We start from the raw sequence: 25,451 nt of genomic DNA on the forward strand, positions 1-25,451 counted from the left end.
AGGCAGTTGTCTCAGGAGCAAGAAATGTATGGATGTTAGAAATCGGGTTACTGGTTGACTGGGGTGTGAGCCCTGGTCAAGCAGCAACAACAATCTTTGTGAGGGTAAGGCGCAAGCAAACTCTAAATTAATCTGTGCTCAACCCCCTGGTAGCTTGGCATAGAGCAGTCCGGATTAACTTCGACGCTATGTGAAAAGTATTTGTGCAAAACTTCAAACAGTGAAAACACCACACAAAAAGAATCCCACACCTATTTAAAAAAAATAGAGCAACATTTAATAAATAAAACAAGACTAAAAGGCAAAAATCCAATTAGTTTGACAGCAGATATGAACTTTTAAAGAACTTGTTGTTAAAATAGCATAAAAATGCACAAAGCGCCAACTCGAGCTATCTGGTCGTGCTGGACCAGGTCAAAGTCACACTTTCAGGCCCTCCGCGATGGAGCGTAGGTTGGATACATTTACCAGGTTAGGCCCACTGAGGTCTACTTTCTTAAGTTCATGCCAAGAGTCCCATTTGCGTAAAAGAGGGCAGCGAGGAGCAGGGACAGTATCGTAGGATGCTGTCTGCGAAGTGCGAGGTGTTTAGGGCATGTGTTGCTGGAGCTCCGCGTTGGCAGATGATCCTGGAGCGCAAAGAGTCGGACTGACGGAGCTTCACACTGGATTGTGATGTGAGAGGCAAGGTCTCCGTGCGAACTGTTCCGTTCACGGTTGTGAATTGCTCAAAAGCTTGAATTCTGCTCCCTTGAGCCACACCAAGACTCCAGGACCAGAGAGGCACCACCTGGGGGTTAGGTAATTGCTGCTGCTGGGGCCAGGGGCTGCAGCAGGATGTTGGGGAGCCCTATATGTCTCTGAGGCTCAGATTAGGGGGTCAGCAGACTAGCGCTTGGAGTCACTATGGTGTCCTCTGTTCAAGATGAGGTTGCAGGTCCAGTTCTTCCTCCCCATGCAAGAGTGCAGCAGGACAGCAGTACCAGTAGTGTAGCAATCTTTTTAGCAGCACAGCAGTCCTTCTTAGAGGAGTATCCACAGGTCCAGAAGTGTACTAAGCAATGCCTTTGAAGTGCATAGATGCCCTAGCTCCAGACTAACCACAGGCGGTATGCAGCCCTTTGTGTGGAGACAGGACACATTCTATTCAAGTGAAAGTGAGACTGGACCCACCCCCTCTCACCCATCATGCCAGTGATTGCCCATCCAGCCCCATTGTGTGTGGCTGTCTAGGGGCAATACACAAAGCCGAACTGCCACCCAGTGATAGCCAAGTGATCCAGAGACCGGCAGCAAGCCCCAAATGGCTAAGGCGAGAAAATGCCAACTTTCTAAAAGTGGCATTTTCGGAATTGTAATCTAAAATCCGACTTCACCATAAGTTAGGATTTTAAATGTGATTCCAGAGATGCCAAACATGATCTGTTACTTATTTCTATTTGGAAATGACACTTATAAAATGTAATAAGGTAACTCCAATGTTATCCTACGAGAGAGGTCGGCTTTGCCACAGTGAAAAACAAATTTGAGAGATTTTCACTGGAGTATATGTCCTGCTTTTTTAATACATTGCACCATGCTCTCTGGGCTGTCCATGGCCTTCCCTGGGGGTGACTTACAAGTATCAACAAGGAAGGTTTGTGCCTTACAAAAGTTACTTTTCCAGGTCAAAATGGCAGTTTAAAACTGCACACACAGGCTCTGCAATGGCAGGCCTGAGACATTGTTAGAGTGCTACTTAAGTGGGTGGCACAATGGGTGCTGAAGGCTCACAAGTAGCATTTTATTTGCAGGCCTGGAGCACAGGTAGTGCAACTTTACTAGGGACTTACAAGTAAATGAAATATGCCAATTGAGTATAAGCCAATTCTACAATGTTTCAAGGAGAGAGCACAAGCACTTTAGCTGTGGTAAAGTGCACAGAGTCCTAAGGCCAACAAAAATGAATCGAGCAAAAAATAGAGGAGTGAAGGCAAAGAGTCTGGCAATGACCCTGCAGAACGGGCTAGCCCAATAATAACCAACTACTGTTATGCCACGAATGAGGAAACTGTTAGCTGTACTGAGTCCATGAATTCCATTCCTGGTAACATAATTTAACAGAAAAACACAGAACCCTGCGAGACATGCAGACAAACTGTGACTGTTTCCGACTGTAATGCCCCCTGGATGGGTTTTCTGAAGTGCCCCTGCACTGAGGATTTTAACTTATGTTTTCACTGGTACACTTCTATTTTTTTTGTGCTCAGTGCACACGACAGTCTTGCACATATGCTTGAGGAATAGGCTGTATGAAATGTTGCACCCCTCCTGACCACTGAGCCATGCTCTGGGTCTTGCATCAAGTGTGTCTTCCTAGGGCACAGATCAACTGTCAGTGTCCTGAAAAATAATCATGGAGCAATGGTGACAGCAGACCGTTTTTCTATCTGTACTGTGGGACAAACCTTTTTTTTTCTCTTTTTTGAAAGAGTGAGATGCCTACTGACATCACATATTGTAAATTCCACTACCACTTTAGCTTGCACTAACATCCCTAAGTAAGTGGTGTGTAAACTAGGAGTATATATGGTGAATGATACTGTGCCTCCATGTTGAATGAAATTGTGTTAATATGAGGCTATTGAGATCTATTTTTGGATCACCCCAGGTAAATTATGTCATGTGGTATTTGTTAAGGAACAGCCTCCCTAGACTGTCATTGAATTGCTGGCATTCTTGAGCTTGGGGTTTATCGTCAAATGTAGAGTTTGGCAGAGAGAATACTTGATCTCAAAGGCCGCATAGTATCCTCTTTGCTGAACTGAAGTCTGTCCACTTAATTTAGAGTGAGGCAGACCTTCAGTATGTTGATTTCGGAGACTGTCTTTGCCGCCGACATTCACCTCTGACTGCACGATGGAATAAGGGACTTCAGCGGTTTTGCCATTTGTCCACCCATCCTATTTAGAGTGGGCCAGAAAGTGGAAAGTTTTTTCTGTTGATCCCCTCCAGGTAAAACCTGGTGATAAGGGACAGTGAAAACTGCAACGTGACCCCCACACCATGGCAGGAAACTCCCATGGCAAGGTGTTCATTGCATTTTTTTTATTTTCCAAAACAAAATCCCGGTTTGGGATTTTTTTTTTTTTTTTTAAAGAAAAAGAAATTGAAAGTTTGACGTACAGCTTTTTCATGTTGACAGAGCCGTCCATCAAACTTTCAATGCATTGTCAGAAACCCCTGTGCTGTCTCTAAAGGTGGCAAGTAGGTACTCCCTCATGGCAACACAGTACTTTACTCTGTCTCCCAGACAGAGTGAAACATGTCCTCTAGATAGCACAATAGGGTATAGGAGGATGAAGTCATGGCTGCTTTAGTTATGTATTGGTGAACTTTTTAGCAGAGGCTTGCTGATAGTCTTTCTCCATTTGCTGAATGGTGAGGGTACGGGGGGGTGGAGACCATCATCTGAAACAGACTGTGTTTCGGCAGAGGAAAATTACACTAAGAAAGGGAACCACTCTGAACCTGTTCCAGGACCTTGACAGAGGAATCAACATTCTCTGTCTGCAACATGTGTAAAAGTGGGACAGAAACATTGTAGTTTTCTCGGACAAAGGTGCACTCTTCAAAGTACCAGAGCACTTCCTGAGATACTGGGACGGTGTTGCTATCAGCCAGTCTCCCAGAAGTGAGGGAACATCCCCTGGAAAGTCTGCAAAAAGCCACTGTAAAAGCTGTGGGACTGCCTTGGTACCGGAGCAAGGCTGACCCACTGAAAGAGGCGAACAGAAGATACTCCTGTAGTAGGAGACTGTCCAAGAGCCCAGCCACTTTGCCTGAGTGGAAGGACAGTGCTTATCTTTACCTGTTTCCTCTTTGTGGACTCTACTTCCTTTTTCGATGACATCTCCACAACAGACTGGCCGGAAGTTCAAACTAGCGTGGGAGTGACGCAGAAGACAGAGCAGTTTTAAACTACTAACTCGAATTTGCCATTTAAACTTCTGGCAGAACCCAACCCTCCTTTTTAATATAGGTAAGTTACACATACAGCAGGCTTTCTGAGTTCTAAGGCAGGGTGCTGTATATTAAAACTTAGGACATGTATTTTTATATGTCTTAACAGTAAAAAAAAATAATTGTCGTTTTTACCGTGGAAAGGTTAGCAGCCCCATTGGCTAGTACAGGGTTACACGCTGACAACTGTGCTAACACCTGAATGAGACTAATCAAAATAAACGTTGCATTTAACCATAATTCATGACCAAGTCGAATTTAATGCAACTTTTAAGTAAATGCAACATTTAAATAGTTGCCAGTCTGTTGCCTAAGTTTTCCAGTAGCCTTTCACAGATGCTGGCCATAAGACAACTGTAGGAGAGTAGGGTCTGCTATCCTATGGTCACCCCAAATTTTTGCTTTTTGCTTCACTGGTTTTTGACATATTGAGGCTGTGGGCCTGCCAATCAGACCCCCAGCCTGCTGTTCTCTCTACTAAATTAAAACTATGCACCCTAGGTGCATAACCAATTGGAAGTGGATCACCCTGTCAGCCCCTGTACCAGTGTACACTAGGTACCCAGGGCATTGGTGTACCCAAGGCCTGCCAGGGGCTGAAGCATGTATTATGCCACCCCAGGCTTGGCCTAACAATTTGACACAACTGGCTGATCACTCAGCTGGGGTAAGTTGGTGTAATCACCTCTTACTTAGGTGTAGTATACCTATACCTAACCTTAAGTGGGACACCTGGTAACCTATAAGTCACTCCTATGGCAGGCCTTAACAATCCTGAAGGCAGAGTGCTTGGTTCCATGTGAGATGGTGCTCTGGCATGAGCTGAGCCTGTCTGCAGTGGTCGGAACAACTTCCTTCTACTGTTTCCAGATATCGTCATACCATATACTCTTAAGTGCATTATGAACCTCGCGGTTAAATGCTATCTTTGGTTTGGCTTTATCAAAACATGTCGAGTAAGGTGTCATACGAATTGGAATACTAACCCCTCGCCAATTCTGGCGACGGGGTTAGCATTCCACCCTTCTAGAGGGACACGACATGTACAGTACCTGAAACCCGGGTAAAATCAGACATAGCCTCAGCTCCACAAAATGGATGCTGCCACCACAGACCCAAGTCTGCCCTCCTGCTGCTGGGAGTCCTTCCAGCTTGGGAGGTGTGGACAAAGGGTTTCCTGCCAGGGGAGGTGCGTGCACCACCCCAGACAGGATTTTGTGTATTGGTCAGGTAGGGCTTGAAAGAAACCAGACATGCCTGTGGCTCACAAGGAGCCTCGGTGCATATGCCAGTTCAAACCGGTCCTGGGGCACACCAGTCCCGGGCCTGGGGCGAGCTGGACAAAGGATTGGGGGTGTAACCACCCCCCTTCCTGGTCCCACCCATAGGGAGGGACCTAGCAGGTAGTCCGGCCCCTAGAATCCGCTTAAAGGTAGGAGCTGTGTCCTAAGACTTCAGACATCCTGGAATCAACTTAACACTAAGAAGAAGACGGGAACTTCGACGCTCTGCCGCACAGAGGACTGAAGCAAATCTCCCCTGTGGTCAGGGAGTGACCACCTTGCTAACGCAAGCACCATCCAGCGAATCAACGTCTGCTTTGCCGCCGCCTCCCGCCGGAGCCCGAGCCCAGAGACTGACAAGACCTGGACCTCCAGACCTCTCACCGCCCGATCCACAGTCCCTGAAAAGAGGAGACCCGTGGAGGCACCGAGACACGTGGAGCCAGCCATCTTGGAACGACTACGACAAGCTGACAAGTGCAACAACCGAGGCTCCCTCCAAGTTGTGCTTTGGGATCTGAGAAGCCCAACATCCGAGCAGCATCTGCACCAAAGGTGAGCCCTCCAGCATCTCCACGATCTGCGTGGGGCCCTTCTGCATTTTGCCACTCGACGCGCCTAACCGGTTGCTGGCCCGCTGGCTAGTAGCCATCTTGGCGACGAACTTCAAGAAATACACCGCTGGTCTGGTTGCTCCAGACTGGCCCTTGCTCCCCTCCAAAGGAGCAGTCCTTCTGACCTTGCTGGTCAGAACCATCAGCTTATTTCATCTCCTACAACAATTGCTTTTGCCAAGGCTTGTTTGCTTCGATCAAGTCGCCGACACCGCCGACAGCGAGAGCCTGCGTGGGACAGCTCGTGAACCGACTCCTGGACGTCGTCGACCTCCCGGGACCACGTGGCTGCAGAGACAAGCTACACCTTTCTCCCTGTTGCACCCGACATTGCCTGGTACCCACCTGGTGCCACGCTGGTCACTGGCTAGTGACTGTGAACACTGTCCCCTCTGCTTACAGGTCTTCAACATCTCCGATCCACTCTTGGATCCACTGCATCTCTCCCGGACCGACCGCCTGCAGCATCTTTGTCTTCAGGCTCCACGGAACAGATAGAAGAAACCCGACGCACTTCGAGGCCTATGCACCCGCTTCCTGTGGGTGAGGTAAAGCTGGCACACCTGTGCCCAAGTGTAGTATTACATCTCTAGTGCCTGTGTTCCAAATCTCGAGTTCCTAGTCCATCCGGAAGATCCTCTTTGCAGTAACTTTGTACTTTTTACGCACCCATTGAAACCTATGGGAGCACGCGTTCGACTATTTGCTCTGCACACGCCACCCGTGGACCTCCTGGTCACTAACTGACGTTAGCTCCTTGTAGGCCCAGCGATTCTAGAGGCCCTAGGCCTTTTCCCTTTTCTGTTCGTGGTACTTATACCACTATTTTAGTATATGGTTCGAGTGGCCACCAGGGCCTATCCATATAAAGTGCAACTTCTGTGTATTCTACTGTAATCTTGTTTGACGATTTGTGCTCCTGTGCTCATAAAGAGACTAGGGGTTACTTTGAGAAATAAATACATATATATTTTGAATATATATCTGTGTGGTGTCCTTTCATTGGTATAAAAGGGGGTTACATTTGGTAAAACAGCTGGCTTAACACGCTTCACGAGTTTAGCCTCAAAGACTGCTTAGCCTACGCTACCACTAGGGCAGCTAGTCCGAAAAGGTTGACTTACAACCACACCATAAGGGTTGCTTGGCATGGTACAAGGTGATCACTTTAACTAGTGAGCATCATATACCAGGCCAACTTCTCACAACAACTTTTTGGCCTCATAGGGAGAAATGTGAACTACTTCCAGGAGCTGGAACAAAACAGGCCTGCCGATGGAAAAGGTGTTACCTCTCCCTGGCAGGATGTGATCTCAAAAGGTGAGTATCACAGGGGAAGCCACCTTTGATGGGCAAATGGTTGCTCTTTTGTTCAGGTAGATGGGCTGATGTGGGGACAGAGTGTGAAATCCTGTTGCCAAACTGTGTTTTTCTATGGGTTTATAGTTCTCAGGTAGCCATACCTCTAGGGAGTGCTTCCAGGCGGCACACACTAAGACAATGGTTCTGCCAGCTTGGGAGTGGGGAAGTGGTGCACTCTGTGATAGCTAGATGGCACACATTGCAGGACGTTGTCATCAGGCAGCAAGGGATCTGGCAGCCCATTAGCTAGTAAATGCTGTATCACCCGAGGGCACCTTCTGGGCATAAATATGGCACCCCTGGCACCCAGAACTCGGGTCACATCTAGACTGGAGAGAGAATCAAAGCACTGCCGTGCTGTTCCTGGTTGTGTCAAGAGAGGCTGCACCAAGCACTGGATTACACCTGCTAATCCTTGGGGTAGCGAAGAGAGGACTGTGCCAGTGGTGCCTGGCTCATGAAAATGCTACTCCCGATCCCCGGCCATAAGAGGTGAACCCCAAGAGTCAGTTGGCTGACTACCTGTTACAGCACCAGGGCCACAAATGCTGAAAAAAAGCCTTGGCAAGTCAGTAGCTACAACACTTGATTGCCTTTAACCGCTGATGTGTAGCCTGGGAGGCCGAACCCAACACTCAAAAGTTGCACTTGAGCCTGCTTGATCTGTGAAAGTCATCAAAGTGCAGTCTGGTCGCTCAAGGCAGACACTACTCTTTACTAAAGAAAACCACTGGTTTGGCTGTGACCAGAGACCAGTAGACCAGTGGGAACTGGACTTTTGCTGGATCAGAGAGGAGCTCGAGGGACAATGGCCACGGCGGCCAAAATGGCCCTACCGTGGACTGAGGAATATCCCCAGGAAGTCCCCTTTCGAAAGCACTGCATCCTCCGCATCTTACAACATTTCAGCATGTCTTGCATCAGGACCACTCTATTGAAGTGTAGAGTAGTTCACCCAAAGAGCCTGGAACTGGACTTAAAACTGCTTTGATGACAAGTAACTGTCCTTTTATCCTTAATGGCCCCTTGACCTCCCTCTGCCAGAAGAGGACGCCTAACATGGGCCTGCGTGGCCAAATTCCACTCGTTGATAGTTTTACAGTTTCCACATTTTGCGGTTACCAATGCTTGTTAGATTTTAGCTGTGATTTACTATTTACTTAAGATGTAGCTCCGGAACCCTCTGGTGGATTTTGTTCATTTGGTGTCTTAAAAATCCATTAAATGCAATCTATTTTTATAAATTGATGTTCGATTTCTCTTATTTCGTTGTTTTGGTACTCCTAAATGCTTTAAACTTTTTCCTTTGTGTAAGCCTTGCTGCTCGAAGCCACAGGTACCCAGGTTTGAGTGAAAGGCTTTACAAACCAGCCTGATGGGGCTCAAGACAGTGGTATGAGTGTATTACATGGTGGGGTCTCACAACCAGATCATATAATTGACCACATTTCCTCATGTGCACCAACCAATTATAGGAAAGCCTCCGTGGCCTCCTAAGGCTGCTCCTCTCACCCAACGCCGTCTGATTTTTCCTGTGAGTGAAGGATCGCCAAAGACCATAGAATCTCCAGCACTGGAACATCGACTCCTCACTTGTTTGTAATGGGAGTATTTGTTTTGTCCTGTTTTCCTGCTCGAGCTTGCAGGGAAACCGGCCAAGCAGCTTCACCTGCATTACAGTCCGAGTCTGTAAGGAGTTCCAGAACACATTGGAGGAAGGTGAGGCTGTTGCACGCACACTGCTGAGTGAGGGCCTCACAGTGGGTCCTTGCTGTTGCTATACCTGCACTTTTGAACTTGTACTCACCAGACACTGGGATACTTTGTGCTTTAGAGAATTCTATACTGGGAGTTGCATATGACTATGGCATTGAAGAACCAGCCTATAGACCACTGACATAGAACCTCTGCTTTATCCTTATGACATGTGGTTGTACCTGTGAGATTATTTTAAACCCCCACGTTACTTCCTTGGGAAGCTTTGCATTTCCGCCTACCCGGAGGGTTCAGTGATGAAAGGGAGTACTTTGTTTCAGTTTGCTGTGCTGTAGTAGATCACGCCCTGAGACAGCAGTGGTAAAAGACCTAAATCACCATGGTTTTTCCCCAGTAACCCCTGCTTGCTCCATGGCCTCCAGTGGGTTCTCTGACAAAATAAACCAGATACTGGTGTCCTTTCTCAGTCTCACTGATCACTGAAACCATTGTCAAGGAAATACTCAAGTCTGTAGAGGCTGTTAAATAAAACCAATGTGGGTGCTTCTCACCTATCAGCAACATTTTGCAAAATTATTTAAACTGTGTACAGATATTCTAGACTTGCTGAAATGCCTATTACAGTCCAACCGTGGATCCTCAACAGGAGTTAGATCTGAAACCAGTCTCACATTTTTAGAGTCGCTCCAGGATCCTCCAAGTCTGATGTAGGGTATGGACAACAGTTCAGCTTAACAGCTATTGAAATAGCAAATGAGGCGAGGCAAGCTTTCCACTACATCTAGACCTCAACGTTTTTTTTTTTTTAAAAGGCCACAAAATTCCGATTTATCAAAGCATGAATGTCTCATTCACCCCCAGCCCACCCATCCCACACCTTGAGCTTATTCTCTGGTTATGGATACTCTCAAAACCAATGGGGAGATGAGAAACTATTTCTCAAAATATTTAACGTACAGCTTTGCGTGCTCGTTCCTGTGTATCTGTCAGATTATGTTATCACACCTCCCTTCCCTCATACCGGTGCTGTTAGTTGTAAGTTCCCCTTTATTCACTAATCATGTGAATTCAAATTGGACTCTTTCTCAGTCACCAATTCCGTAACTGAGGCCTCTGACCCACATTCTTTTTGAATTGTTATTGCTAGTGTTCCTCTTCTCTCTCTCTTTTTTTTGTCAGGCATTGCCTATGATGCAATGCTCCACAATCAAGACATGTGAAGAGCACAAGCAGCGTGTAGTAGCTGGCATAAATGTCCGCTATCTGTATTGATTGGGGAACCACCATCTGATTGGACCATGAGGCTGGCATCTCTTTAGAACTCACTGATGTGCATGCAGAGCAAGGGACACGCATACCATAAATGTGTTTTTAAAAAGAGTCGCGAGGCAATGACTGTGGCAGGAAAATTGGGCACCAAACTGAGCACCGTTTCTGTTCATATGAAAACAAGGCTCCTAAGCAATAGTTCTTACTTTACATCTTCACAAATGCAGCTCACTCTCACTGTCCAAGGGTCATTGTACTGGTGCCCCTCATTTTCTCTTTGTATATTGCAACTTAGCTGGATCCAGGTATTAAGGTTCAGCAGTAGGACATGAATCATCAAGGAATAGTTGTCCCTTATGGATCAAACCATTTTGTCTTCTAGAAAGTCTTCTTGTAAGTCCAAAACTGAAATCCAAGGATCTGGAATATCCAAGATGGTCGTTGGTAGGCCTTGACTACACTTCCCACAATACACTTTGTCAACCCCTTAAAAGTCCACTGGATGCACTCCAGGCGGGGTACTCTGGCTGGAGAAGGGTCATTTAATCTCTGTTAACCTGTAGCTGCAGGGAGTCTACTACTTCTTGAAGTAAGGCAAAGTCCTCAGAGCTGTGGTATCAGATAGTGCTGCAGGCACAGTCTTCACCAGGCAGACCCTTGAACGCAGATCAGGATTCCAGCAGGACAGTCCTCCTTCTTGGAGTTTCAGGCAGCAGAACTGAGAGACTATGATCCTCTCACATACTTCTTCTCAGCTTTTGGGCATCAAGAGAGGGTCACCCTTGCCCAATGAAATGCAGGGTGCCACCCAGGCGCATGAAAACTTCCTCCAAAGTGTGGCATCTTCTTATCTCATAAAGCACTATTCTCCCAAAATTCATGAAGGCAAAATTTTAGCAGAGCAGTAAGAGCTTAATTAAAGCAACTCAGTGTGGCTCATTTCCATAGCTCTCCTCCCCCTTACATCTGCAAATTCCTTCCTTAAGCCTGCTATCTGACTGGGGCACGAGGGACTGGTGGTAGTTAGGCCTTGCATCTCCTGCTTGTCCTTTCTTCCTTTGAAGCTTCATGCTTTATGACTCCTCTCCCATGCCCTGTGTAGCTGCAGCGCTATCTCCAGTAGATAGCCTCTCCCCTGGATAGTTACTTCTCACCCAATCAAGACAGCCTTTCTTTTTTTTTTTTTTTTTTTTTTTTTTTGAAACCGTTTATTACAATCTCAAATAGTTACAAGTATGGGCCTACAACCTTCTGGCCGGCCGCTAGAGTAGCAGTAGCATATGACATACATACAGAAAAATCTCTTGGCGGTGCGAAAAGAGTAAATCAGGAGATATCAGCAGTGCAGGCCACATAACTCCGAACCAACAATACGGTTTCCTTTTGTCAAAACACAACAACACAAAAACAACCACACCCGCAAGGCAACCCGCAATCCCAAGTGACAGCACGCGCTCCTTAAGTGGGGGACCCCAACCAATCGCCAAACTCTGAAGAGGGGAATGAGAACAGATCAGGGACTGGGGAACCACGTGCCCATGGCTGGGGGAGGGGGTCGGCTAGGGGGACGGAGCTGGTGAAGCAGCCGGCAGCAGCGGCGGCTCGCAAATACCCCCGCGATAGGCGTTCCAGGGGCCCCAGATTTTCACCCACGCCCCAGGCTTACCCCTCGCAACATACACCACCTTTTCACGAAACATACACCAATCCATGTGTTCTTTCCAGGCCGACACCGCCGGAGGCCTCTGGGATCCCCACAATTGAGCAATGTCACGCTTAGCGATCATGTATCCCAGAGTCACCCACCACGTCTGCGGAACCGAGTAGTCAGTTGGCTCCCACACATTCAGCAAGCATCTCCTCGCTTCAGGCAACAGCACGACACGCGTAACCACTCGCAGGACCTCATGCACACCACGCCAGAATCGCTCCACCTTTGGGCATTCCCACAGAATATGCAAGAAAGTTGCCAAAGCACCACAGCCACGCTTACACAGTCCATCCTCAGCTAAGCCCATACGTAGTAGCCTTGGCCCCGTCACATAGACCCGGTGGAGGATCTTAAGCTGGACGAAGCGAAGGCGAGCCGGGATGGCCACCTCCTTCGGAGAAGCCACCGCGGACATCCAGTCCTCGTCGTCCAACTCCAGCCCATCGGCAACCCAGGCCTCGCGGAGGCCAGTCAGCAGGCCCGATCGGTCGTTAATCAGCTTTTTGTATATGAGGGAGATCGTGCTGTCTGGGACATGGCCATCCAGCACTCTGTCCTCCAGGGGGGAAGACTCCGGAATGGACGCGACATCCGGGAAGACGGAGCCCAGCGCGTGGCGGACTTGTAAGTACCGGAAGTACTCACTGCCTTGCAACTGAAACTCCGTCTGCAGCATCTCGAAAGTTTTGAATCCCCCCCTCGTCCAGAGATCTCCCACTGTGCTGATGCCGATCGTGTCCCATTTCTCGAAGCCCTTCGAGGTCCACAAGGAGCCCAACCTCGCCGATGCATATAGCGGTGACGCCCGGGTCAAACGGTCCTTCCACGCCATAGCTGCGTTAGCCGCGTGCCACACACGCACCATGACATGCGTCGGTCCCGTCAGGCGAGGGTCCGGCGCGCCAGAGTAAAGCGCCCGATTGTAGTCGCCACCGGGCAGGAGCATCTTGTCCATTTCAAATGCCGGGTTCAGGGCGGGCCCGTAAAGGCCATGATTAATCGCAGCTAGCTGGGAGGCCCAGTAATACCGTTTAATATCCGGGAGGGCAACCCCCCCATCGTACCACGGGAGCGTCAATTTAGCCAAGGCGATACGTGGCCTCCCGTCCCAGAACAGGCGACGCTGCAAACTCTCCACCTCTCGGAAGTAGCGCGCCGGAACCAAATCCATAGTGTTCTGGAGAGCGTACAGAAAGCGCGGCAACGACATCATTTTAAACAAGGCCGCTCGGCCAAGCGGCGAAAGCGGCAGACGCCGCCAACGCACCACGTCCTCCTTCAAGCGCTGGAGGGGGGGCAGCAAATTCCGCTCGTAGCGGGCCTCCGGGTCCAGAGTAATATATATACCCAGGTACCGAAACCCCTGGGAGGCGATCTGGATCGGACAGTCCCGTGGTAGGACCGGAGCCTCCCCGGCAAGCACATATACACAGGATTTCGCCCAGTTGATGACGAGGCCTGAGTTGCGACCGAATGAGCGCAAAACATCAACTAGGACGATCAGTGATTTACGCGGGGAGGCAAGATATAGAAGGATATCATCAGCGTAGAGGGACACACGGTCCTCATGCTCGGGGGTCCAACGGAGACCACGGATGGAAGGGTGCCACCGCAGCCACTCCGCCAGGGGCTCCAGGGCCAGTGCAAACAGGAGAGGCGACAGGGGGCAGCCCTGTCGCGTACCCCGTCCCAGTGCGAATGGGGCCGAAACTCGTCCATTCACCACCACCTGCGCCAATGGCCCGGAATACAACAATTTGACCCAGCTGATGAAGCCCGGTCCGAAGCCAAACTTCGCCAGCATCGCCCAAATGTATGGCCACTCAAGCGTATCAAACGCCATGGTGGCATCCAAGGACGCCAAGATGGCCGGTTCCCACACGAACGGAACACGCGCGAGCACCCCGTGCAAGCGTCGCAGATTAAGGGCCGTGTTACGATGGGGTATGAAGCCGGACTGGTCTTGGTGGACCAAGTCGCCCACCACGCCGACCAGCCGGTTGGCCAGCACCTTGGCGAGGATTTTGGGCTCCGCATTCAAGAGCGAGATAGGCCTATAGGATGTGACCCGCTCACGGGGCCTCCCCTCCTTGTGGATCACCACGATCGTGGCCAGACGCTGGTCCGGCGGAAGGGAACCCCGCGAGCAGGCCGCCAGGAACATCGCGCGCAGGTGGGGCGCCAGCACATCCGGTCGCAGCTTGTATAGCTCGATAGGAATGCCATTGGGGCCCATGGCCTTGCCAGATGCGACCGAGCGGATAGCAAGGGCAATTTCGTCCGAGGTGGGAGGAGCGTCCAGCAAATCCCTGTCCTCCACCGAAAGGGAGGGCAGCGCGATGTCCCGAAGCAGGGCATGGGAATCCTCCTCCGAGCAGGGAGAGACCGGGGAATATACCTCGCGGAAATAATCCGCGAAGCAGGAGACAATGGCGTCCGGCTCGGTGACACATACACCATCCATCCTCTCGATCAACGGAACCACACGACTCGCTCTCTCCTTTTTATCCAACCACGCTATCAATTTACCAGCCTTATCACCCACATCATACAGTCGCCCCTGTTGCTCTCTACTGAGGCCCCTGGCCGCCTCCGTGACGAGGGCCCTATAGGCCGCCTGCTTGAGGTGTAGAACATGCAATGTGGCATCCGTCACCCCGCTCCCCAGGTCACCCTCTAGTTCAGTAATTTCGGCCTCCACCCGGGTTACCTCCTCCCGCTCGCGCCTCCGGGCATGGGAGATAAAGGAGAGGGCCTCCCCCCTAAGAACTACCTTAAAAGCCTCCCAAAGGGAGATGGCAGAAGGGACAGACCCCACATTCTCCTCAAAGTACCGCTGCAAGGATTTGATCAATTCGGCTCGAATAGTGGGGTCGCGCAGGTACCAGGCATTAATTGGGGCCACCCTGCCCTCCCCCCTCGGGAAGACATCCAGATGCAGCAGTAGTGGGGAGTGATCTGAAATACCCCGCGCCAAATGGCGCACCTCTCCCACCCTCCCAGCAGAGGCCGCAGGAACAAGGATATAATCAAGCCGCGAGAGGCTACCATGGGCGCCCGAGTGGAAGGTGTATTGCAGCTGAGCGGGATGCTTTAGTCGCCAGCAATCCACCAATCCTAGGGTATCTAAGAGGCCGGACAGCCACGCCTGTGCCCGGGGGAGGTCCCTGGGGGGATGACGATCCATAGACCCTGAAGCCACCGCATTGAAGTCCCCCCCAACTACCAGAAGCCCATCCGGGAGGTCAAGGAGGAGGCGCCCCAGGTCCGCAAACGTGGTAGATTGCAACCCCGGCGGAACGTACACTGATACAAAAACGACCACTCTGCCCTCCATTCTACCCACCAAGCCAGTGTAACGTCCCCTCTCATCATGGCGCACCTCATCAATCTCCAATGGGAGCGAGTTCTTAATCATGATGCCCACCCCCCGCGAGCCCGAGGTGAAGCCCGAATGGGCCACCAAGCGATAGCCTCTCCGATTCATGGCATGAAAGGAATTACCTATAAGGTGTGTCTCCTGCAGGAAGATCACATCTGGTGAAATTCGTTTCAGATACTGCAGGACCACACCACGCTTAATCCTATCCCCCAGTCCGTTAACATTCCATGATAACACAGTCAGGTCCCTACCCCCCATCATACATGGAAGCCATCAATCGTCCCCCACAGAGCATCTCAAAAACAACAATACAGTAAAGGGTTCGCCTTGCGGTGCAAACAAACAACACTCCACCCCCACCCACCCATCCCAACAGAACTCCCCCCTCCCTGCACCCCTGCATGAGCCCAGACAGCCCCCCCAAAGTGCAGTGTGCCTGTCGCCCCATAGATGAAAAACTAACTAGTCCCCCAGAGGAGGAGGGAAAGCCCCCAACGGACCCCGTACGACCTCCATAGGAGGGGAACATACACGATCAGTGAATGGTAACCAAAATGTTGTCCAGAGCAAGGCCTACTTTTCACCCCTCAGTTCTGATCCGGTGCGCCCTCCCCGCCAACCGCACCCCCCCCACCCCCCCGGCCCCGATCCCCAGGCAGAGTATCCAACCAGTCCCCAGCCGCCTCGGGACGGTCAAAAAAATGCGTGCGACCATCCACCTCTACCCTCAGCTTAGCTGGAAAAAGCATTGAGTACTTAAGGTTCATGTCCCGTAGGCGACGTTTAACTCCGAGAAAACTCAGTCTCTGCTTTTGGACCGTCGGAGTAAAGTCAGGGTAAAAATTCACGTCCATATTATCAAGCTTGACCGGTCCCTGTAGCCTGGAAGTCTGCAAGATAGCGTCTCTGTCCCGAAAGTTAAAAATCCGGGCAATGAGAGGCCGCGGCGGAGCTCCGACCTTAGGTCTTCCTCCGGGGACCCTGTGAGCACGTTCCACCGCAAAAAGTTTACTCAGCCCCCGGGGCTGGAGATGGGCGAGGATCAGGTCTTCCACAAACAAATCTGCCGCCTCCTCCTCCCGTCCCTCCGGCACCCCGACAATACGAACGTTGTTCCTCCGGGCCCGACCCTCGGCGTCCTCCAATCGACGGTCCATCATGGCGCTCGCCTGGCCAAGCCGGTGCACCTCCTTTTGAAGGGCCGCCACGTCTCTAGTGAGACTTAAGGTGGTGTGGGCCAGGGAATCGACCCGGTCATTTGTTTTAGACAAGTCGGCTCTCACCAGGCCCACCTCCACCAGGGCCGAGTCTATCTTCTGCGCCAGAGTATCAAAGCGCTGGTCCACCGAGGCCTTCATTTCGGCAATGGCGCCCATGACGTCCCGGAGGGTCAGATCCGCGGGTTGAGCAGACGCCTCAGCCGGGCCCGCGGGGGATGTACGCTGTGCCTCTGGGGATCCCTTCTGGAGGGTGTAGCGGTCCATACTGTTTGACTGAGGTGCCGGGCCGCGGCGGGTCGATTTCACCTTGGCCCGGTCGCCATCTTGCTTTGTGGACATGTCGCACTCCCGAAGTCGTGCCAATCTCCTCGAAAGGGCCGATAAACCAGTTCACAGGTTCCGGGGGGGGGTTGACCACTGCACCGCAGGACTACTCACAGCCGGCGGGTCAGCCGGGCACAGGGGCAAGGCCACACCACCGCACCCCGCTCCGCAACCCTACCTCGCTTGAGGGCAAGGAGGGCGCAAAAGCGAAAGTGAAAGCGCGGGGTACGCGAGTCGCCCAGCCCTGCCCGCCGTTGTTGTTCACTTTGTCCCCGGATCGCCCCACAACTCCAATCCGGGGGGCCGGCGCGGAGAAGGCCGCAATCTTCGATCGGTGCTCCCACCAGTGTCCGGGGTCCGATTCGAAAACGGAAAACGGGTGCCGCCTCAGCTCGGGTACACAGACACAGTCCCCTCGTCAAAGACAGGATATAATCAGGATTAATTCAGGAGGTCGCGGAGGTCCTCGGGAGCTTCGCACCTACGCGGCCATCTTGGTTGCGCGCTAGGCTCCTCCTCCAAGACAGCCTTTCTAAGCCTATTAGCACTGACCAACCCAGAAAGACTGCAGAAAGGCTGGATTTTGGCTTACAGACAAAGTGTTATAACTTATTTTCTGTACAAGTTATGATAAATTCAACAAGTGCAATCTGTTGAATTTATCACTACCGTTCTGTTACTTTCCTAGCAATAGTTTGCATCCATAGCATATTGCCATGTTAGCCTATGAGGCCGAGTATCTACAATAGGGAAAATGAAATGTGTAATTCCTCCCTCACCAGGGGGTTATAAAAGATATTTTATATGGACCCTGCTCATAATTACAGGACTCTTCCCTCACCCCCCCCCCCCCAATCTCTGGGACACCTAGGGGAGACCTGGGGGTTGCCTAATATGTAACAATGATGCAGATTAATACTTCACTGTGCCCACAGCACCAGAGTCGACTTTGCAGATATTTCCTATACTGGGAAAAAATAAAATGGGCAGTTTTCCTTCACCACGGTTTATAAAAGATTTTTTATAGGGACCCTGCTTATAGTTACTTGGCCTCCCACCCCTGGAACACATAGGGGAGACCTTGGCGGTATCTGATATGTAACAATAATGGAGATTATCACTGTTATAGTGCTCCTGCCACCAAAGTCAATTTTGCAGTGAATTAAATTTTTAAAAGCAGTGCTGCAACTCAGGGCTGCTTTTAAAATGACCTTGGGCTCGCAGCAGTGCACACATGCAAGTGTTAAAAAGGCTGCTGGCCTCTAAATTGCCAGACCCTATTATATACTAGGGATTTAAAGGTAGTTTTCATCCCCCTTGCACTATTATCTACTAGTGACTCATAGGGGAGGTCATGCCAATTAGAAGTGTACCTCAATGCATGTGTGTGTGTTTAACATAGCACCATCCATGAATCTGACTAGCAGGTCTCAGGATACAGTCAGAGTTAGCTACCATTAGTACCAGTCCGCACACAAAAATTGCGGGTGAACAGGCCAAAAGGGTGACTTTCTAACCCATCCATCACTTGTTTCTTTGTTTTGAGTTTCTACTGCATTCCCTCCCTGAGTTTTTCAGAAACATTTTAGGGACGTTGAAAAGATACTTTTTTAGGATGTAGAGCATTTTGGGAAGGATAATCTTTATCAATGCAATGGTGTGTGCATCTTTCTCTTCTTTACAACACAAATTTGATTTGCAATCTAACCACTTTTTTAAATATCTTCAAATCAAAAGTTTCCTTGAAAAAAAACTCTTAGAAAATCCAGCATTGTTTGAAAAGATTTCGATATTTGAATTGGTTAAAAAAAAAGCTAAAATTGGTATATTGTATCAAACTTTGTTGTCTCGATTACCAGATGATCTTTCGGATTTTAATAACAAATGGGCGGTTAAATTTGGGGTACCCACTATAGATTTAAAGGTACCACTTATGCTAGCCAAGACGGTTTTTGTCTCTGGTACTCTTCGTACCCAAAGCTATATGGCTATGTTTAATCTTTATTATACCCCAGCCAAATTAGCCAGATGGGGGATTGCCCCTGGGGCCACAAGTTTGTCATGTGCAAGATGCAAATTTCCATCTGCGGATTCTCTTCACATGTTTTTTGACTGCCCTGAATTATCACTCTTCATTAATCAAATTGAAATGTTTCTCACACAGATAACTCAATCTCCAATTAAAATCTCTGCTGAAATGGTGATTACAGGCTATCAATATGCAATGGATACTACCAGATCAAGATATCTTCATTCCTTTTTGTTCATTGCAATGGCAATGTTTAGACTCTGTATTACTTCCATCTGGATAAACCCTCAACCTCCTATTTTCTTTCATTGGCAGGCCAGGATGTTGGCTTGGTTTAAACTAGAAACTGCAGTACGTAAGTTTCAGGGAAGTAGAAGACGTTTAATTGCTGCTAAAAACTGGGCCCCATTTCAGGATTGGTTAGCAAACTAATAAGTTGTTTTCTATTATCAACTGTCATGTATTTCCTTTTCTGTTGCTGTTGTTTATTTTAATCTATTGTATATATTTTTTTGCATTTGTTTCTATGAAGCATAAATCGCCAATCCCTTTTTTCCACCACTGTAAAAATGAAAAAAAAAAAAAAAAAAAAAAAAGCAATGGTGTGGAAGTTAGACCTGGTGGTGATGGGGGTCTGCTGAGAGTGAGAGGATGAGCTGGGTGTCGTCTGCGTAGGATATGATGTTAAGGCCATGGGTTCTGATGATGTTGGCAGGGGCGTCATGTAGGTGTTCAACTGGGTGGGGTTGAGGGATTAACCTAGAAGGATGGCACAGATGATGATCTTGGGTTCCGAAGTGAAGGGTGTTAGGCGTATTCTTTGAATTTATCCTGTGACGAAGGAGGAGATCCATTCGAGGGCATCTTCCTGGATCCTCTTGATGAGTGTGTGGTGGATTAGTTGAGTTCGCAGCTGGTTTCCTTGTTCTTTTTATTTTTTTAATCTTTTTTTATTAAGCAGTTAGACAGACGATTAGATATTATCTGGAAATTGCACAGCCTATCTTCATTTTCAGTACCATATATTTTATTCTACATTGCCTGAAGACATCACTTGTGACTGAGCAGTGAGGCTGCCTTGATGAATCTTCTCAACGCCGATCACCTTAGAGTCCAGGGAAGGGATAGAGCAGAGCCCCTCCCTGTGAGTGTTCCATCCTCCCCCTACCTGTTTTCATTTCTTTGGGCAACCCCTACTTTCGTATACTGCTCTTTCAGCTATCAATGGCCAGTCCATGTCTTTGTTCCATTCTGTGAGGGTTTGGGTAATCTGAGCCACCCAGTGCTTGGCTATGTTCCATTTAGCAATCATTATACCCAGTGTTACCCAGATATGACCTTTCCGACAGATCTTTTTCCTCCCATATGTTAAGGAGACCTTGTTTAGGCTTGGGCAGAAGCTTGGCCCTGCTGACTTGTTTTATTGTGCACATAACGTATTCCAAGTATGTTATAATCTTTGGGCAGTCCCATAAGATTTAGTGAAACATGCCTGTGTGTCCACACTGGCGTAGTAGGCACATTGGCTGTCTATTTTTCCCATTTTGCCAAACGTGTCCCTGGGGAGATAGGCTCTATGGGGTAATTTGAGTTGAATTAGTCTCAATTTTGAGGGTATGGCCCTCTTTAAGGGACCGGATGACATCCTGCAAGTCCTGATCTTCCAGTCCCCAAATGTGTCTCTGCCACTGCACACCGAGTCATTGCAGTGGATCTGCAGAGTTGTTTACTAATTTTTTATATGTCATGGAAATTGCCTGGCGATCCATATGGTCCGTAGGCAGTCTATCTTCATGTGGGGAGGCTTCAGAGAGGGTACTACCTGGTTGTATAGCTGCCATTAGGGCTTGTCTGATCTGTAGGAATCTAAAGTTTTCAGTCGTGGCAAGAATATAGTTATGTTGTAGGTCTGCGACTGAGACTACCCCGCCCCTAGACCACAGATTGTCCACTCTGGAGATATCTATGAGATCCCACTTATTGAATCTGGGGCATTTAGCGAGATGGCTTAGTTTCTCCATTTCACAGAGTGGAGTGGTTTGTGTTCTATTGCTATGCCAACACAACCTTTTGTGTACTTGATTCCAGAGTCAGATTATTTGTGCTGAGGGCCTTGTAAGTGTGTTCCCACTAGGTGTCTCGTATAGATCCCGCAAGAAGCCCCCATCACCCATGAGGATTCTGTACATTTGGTAGGCTGGTTCATTGTGTGCCCGATGTACCCATTGGTGTACTGCCACTAAATGGGATGCCCAGTAGTATGCAGTATCCCTGTCATACCATCCCTGTACCAATTTCTGCATTGCTATTCGAGGTGGATTCCTATCCCAGAGCCTTGTTCGCACCTCTGAGTCGATGGCTAGAAAGTAGGATTGTTGCATCAGGAATGGTGTATTCTGGAGAGTGTAACGGAACCGGTGAAGTGCCATCATTTTGAAAAGCGCCACATGCCCTAACAATGACAGCGGCAAGGAGCGCCAATGGCGGACAACGCTCCGCAGGCGCTTAAATGGAGCTTGGAGGTTTTTGTTGTAGAATCTGTTCAGGTTCGCTGTGACAAAGATGTCTAGGTATCGGAAACCATCTTCCACCACCTCCGCTTCGCACTCTGCCGGCAAAACCGGGGGTGGACCATGCAATACGTTTATTATAGATTTGGACCAGTTTATCGAGTAACCAGAATACCTTTCAAAGTTTGTGAAGATGTTCATTATCCTAGAGACGGAGCTACGTGGGGTTGCAATGAATAATAAAATATCGTCTGCATACAATGATATGAAGTCTTCCCATTCTTCTGTCCAGTAGAGTCCCCGGATTAGTGGGCCTTCTCTATCCCATGCCGCAAGTGGTTCGAGAACTGGGGCAAATAGGAGCGGTGACAAGGGGCAGCCCTGCCGTGTCCCCCTCCCAAGTGGGAAGGCGCACGAGCGCCGCCCACCTACCACTACTTGTGCTAGGGGTTTTGTGTAGACGAGGTTGACCCATACCCGGCATTTGGGGCCGAACCCCATGCTTTCCAGGACTGCAAATAGGTATGGCCATTCAATGGCATCAAAACCCATACGGGCATCAGGGGACAGCACTAGTGCTTATTCCCGAATGGTATCTTTCCTCCCCATCACCTCAGATAACAGACGTAGGTTGAGGCAGTGCTTCTCCCAGGCTTGAAGCCGGACTAGTCCGGGTGTACCAATTTGGTAACATGGTGAAGTAGCCTTCCTGCTAATAATGTAGATAGTATTTGGTTTCTGCATTACGCAGGGAAATAGGACAGTATGATGCCAGTTTGCCTGGTTTACGGATAGTGACAATGGTGGATAGTCATTGGTGCTCTGGGAGCTCCCCCACCTCAACACTCTTGAGGTACATCTCTAGGATATGGTGCCACTCGTGAGGCCGTATGTTTGTACAGTTCAATCGGGATGCTGTTGGGGCCCATTGCCTTTCCTGACCGAATGCTGCGGATAGCTGAGACTACTTCCTCAACGTGAGGTCGCTATCCATGTATGCCGAGTCTTCGGGGGAGAGTGTTGAGAGGCGGATCTCTTTTAAAAGATCTGCGGAGTCTGCAGCTGTGGTCACAGCCGCTGGATTGTGTGTGTATGTGTGTGTGTGTGTGTGTGTGTGTGTGTGTGTGTGTGTGTGTGTGTGTGTGTATATATATATATATATATATATATATATATATATATATTACCTACTGGCGGTCGCCAGTAGGTAGATATAGTTAGGACCCTGTTTCCATAGGAAATCCGCAACATTCTATTTGGAATAACTTTGGCGCCGGTCGACGAATCCTTGCGAAATTTTCAAAATAGGTGGGGCGCTACGCTCCGCTCCTACCCTGAAAGTCTCGGGGGGATTCGTCAAGCAGGGGCCGAGAAAAAAGGGGGGTCCCAAAACGCGTTTTCCCCATGCATTTTTCCATAGGACCTTTAGACACAGCTACAGCCCGAACGGCTGAACAGAATTACTTGAAATTTGGCAGAGAGGTAGCCATAAGGTCAAGGAAGTGTCTTTTGCAGGTCTGGTGTAAATCTGTTCAGTATTTCCTGAGAAAATAGCATTTAAAAGCATATATATATGTGGGCGGAGCCTAACCACACATCTCATCCTGAGATCTGATTGGCTGTCAGCACTTCATCCAAGAAGTGTTGGCAGCCATCTTGGGACCAATATACATGATAGCACCTCATTAAAAAGCATTGCAGTTAATAGAAGGTTTTAAGACTTTAGTTACATTATAAATCATTTGTTGATGGTACCATACTCATTTTAGGAATTGTGGTATGTTCTAAGGTGATTTCACCATGTGAAAAAGCCTTCTGCTGGGATATCATGATTGAGAGAAAAATATTTTCTCATGCTTTTACCACAGAGGTTTGGAAGGTGATCTATAGGCTAAACTGAGAGCTTATTTTCTGTAAATTCACATTATCTTTCTCAGTCATGTGAGAATGAAGTCTGACATTCTCAGTAAAACATGTACATCCAACAAGGGCAGAGACTGTCAGTTGATTCCTTTGTGTTCTACTGCAGCTTCCCAGAGTGTTCCAAAGAACTACTAGAGCGCTAACAGTCCTACTTATGATAAACGTATGGCACACCTTAAGCCATCTTGCTTGGATTAAAGTGGTAACTCTTAAAACATTTAATTTAAAAAGGAACAAAATGAGGGGGTTCATTTTTCCATAAAAAGTATGATTAGTGCTGCAGAAAGAAAAATTAGGGCACATTTTGAGTGACTTCTCAAATCCTCTTCTATTTCATTAAAAAGTTCTGACATGCAGACTGAAACATGCACTTTCAATACCAGCAGCAGTTTTCCCTGGTGAGCAGTAGCTTTACTACAGTGATCTAATGAGCAAAAAGAGTGCTAACATTCTGAATTTATGGCAAATGTGTGACACATCTGAATGCCTTCTTGATGGAATCAAAGTAAAAAACTGAAAGTATTTCCTACTGAGGAGACTGCAGTAAATGAGGAAATTAGGAAACTTCATAACAAATAAGTCTCCCAAGATGGCCACCAGAGACAAAAGAGCCCAAATGTAGCCCAAATATCACCCAGATGTAGCCCAAGTATAGCCCAATGACAGAATGTCCCAGAATGTTCTTAAAAACAACTAGAGCGCTTACTGTCTTCATTATGACAAAAGTAAGGCACACCTGAAGCCATCTTGATTGGAATAAACTGGTAACACTTAAAACATTTAATTTAAAAAGGAACACAATGAGGAGGTTCATTTTGCCATAGAAATTATGATTAATGTTGAAGAAAGAAAATGAGGGCACATTTTGAGTGACTTCTCAAATCCTCTTCTATTTCATTAAAAAATTCTGACATGCAGACTGAAACATGCACTTTTAATACCAGGAGCAGACTTCCATGGTGCAGTAGTTTTACTACAGTGATCTAATGAGCAACTAGAGTGCTAACATTCAGAATTTATGGCAAATGTGTGACATATCTGAATACCTTCATGATGGAATCAAAGTAAAAAACTGAAAGCATTTCCTACTGAGGAGACTGCAGTACATGAGGAAATTAGGAAACTTCATAACAAATAAATCTCCCAAGATGGCCACCGGAGACAAAAGAGCCCAAATGTAGCCCAAAATCACCCAGATGTAGCCCAAATATAGCCCAATGACAGAAGTGTGCAAAACACTTATTATTTTGTGTTTTTGCAGTGTTATATAGTGCAGACTTGTCAGGTATTGGAGTGCTTTACATGAGCATTGGTTACATCACACAAGAACAAATTCATTTTGGTTGTAGACATGGGGAGACTAAGTGATTTGACCAGAATCACAGAATGTCGAGCTGAAGCAGAAACTTCAACCTGGTTCCCCAGTTGCAAAGTCTGCAGTTCTGGAAGTAACACCACATCCTCTCCCCTAAGTGCAACATTTAATCAAGTGGTCAACTGGATAAAAAAACATAAAGATAACAAATAATTTAAAAGTGCTTTGTCGCTATTTGAAAACTCAGAAAATATGTCCTTATTTTAGTCTTTTAGAGCACTAACCATAATTTTGATGCCAATAAGACCCTCTCATATATGTAATTTCTAAAGGAAATGCTCTAGGTATTACAGTTTTGATTACATCAAGATGATGTCAGGCGTTCCACACTTTTGTAATAAATATAGAATGTTAGCAATCTAGTTGTTCATTAGGATACTGTTGAGAGGCAGAGGCCAGGGGCACGGACTCTGAAAATTGAAGGCAGGTAGGAGGGTGCAAAGGCAACAATTTAACCACACTGAGCAGGCAGGAAGGGCCGTGGAAGCACAACAGACTATGGAGGGCAGTGGAAAGGGGGGCAGGGGCAACAAACCAACAATACAGGACTTGCAAGAGAGGCTGTTGGAGGGAAGATCTATTACGGGTCAAGGAAGCTAGGGGCGGTCCCCAGATCCCCGGGAGCCACCACAGAACTGAGCAGGAGAGTGAGTCAGGGACAAAAGGGGCACCTTAATTTGAGCCGGGGTGCCTAGGAACGCTTGCTCCAAAAATGAAGAAAACAGACATAT

The 25,451-nt window shown here is 48.3% G+C and overlaps 1 protein-coding gene across 1 annotated transcript in view; it reads left to right on the plus strand.

Moving 5' to 3' along the window:
• The window catches only part of RAD50 (RAD50 double strand break repair protein), a 495,519-nt gene that overhangs the window by 63,570 nt on the left and 406,498 nt on the right, over window positions 1-25,451 (plus strand). The gene's annotated exons all lie outside the window — the stretch shown is intronic.

The sequence above is a fragment of the Triturus cristatus genome, chromosome 7 (genome assembly GCF_964204655.1).
Source record: "Triturus cristatus chromosome 7, aTriCri1.1, whole genome shotgun sequence".
Classification (NCBI taxonomy): domain Eukaryota; kingdom Metazoa; phylum Chordata; class Amphibia; order Caudata; family Salamandridae; genus Triturus; species Triturus cristatus.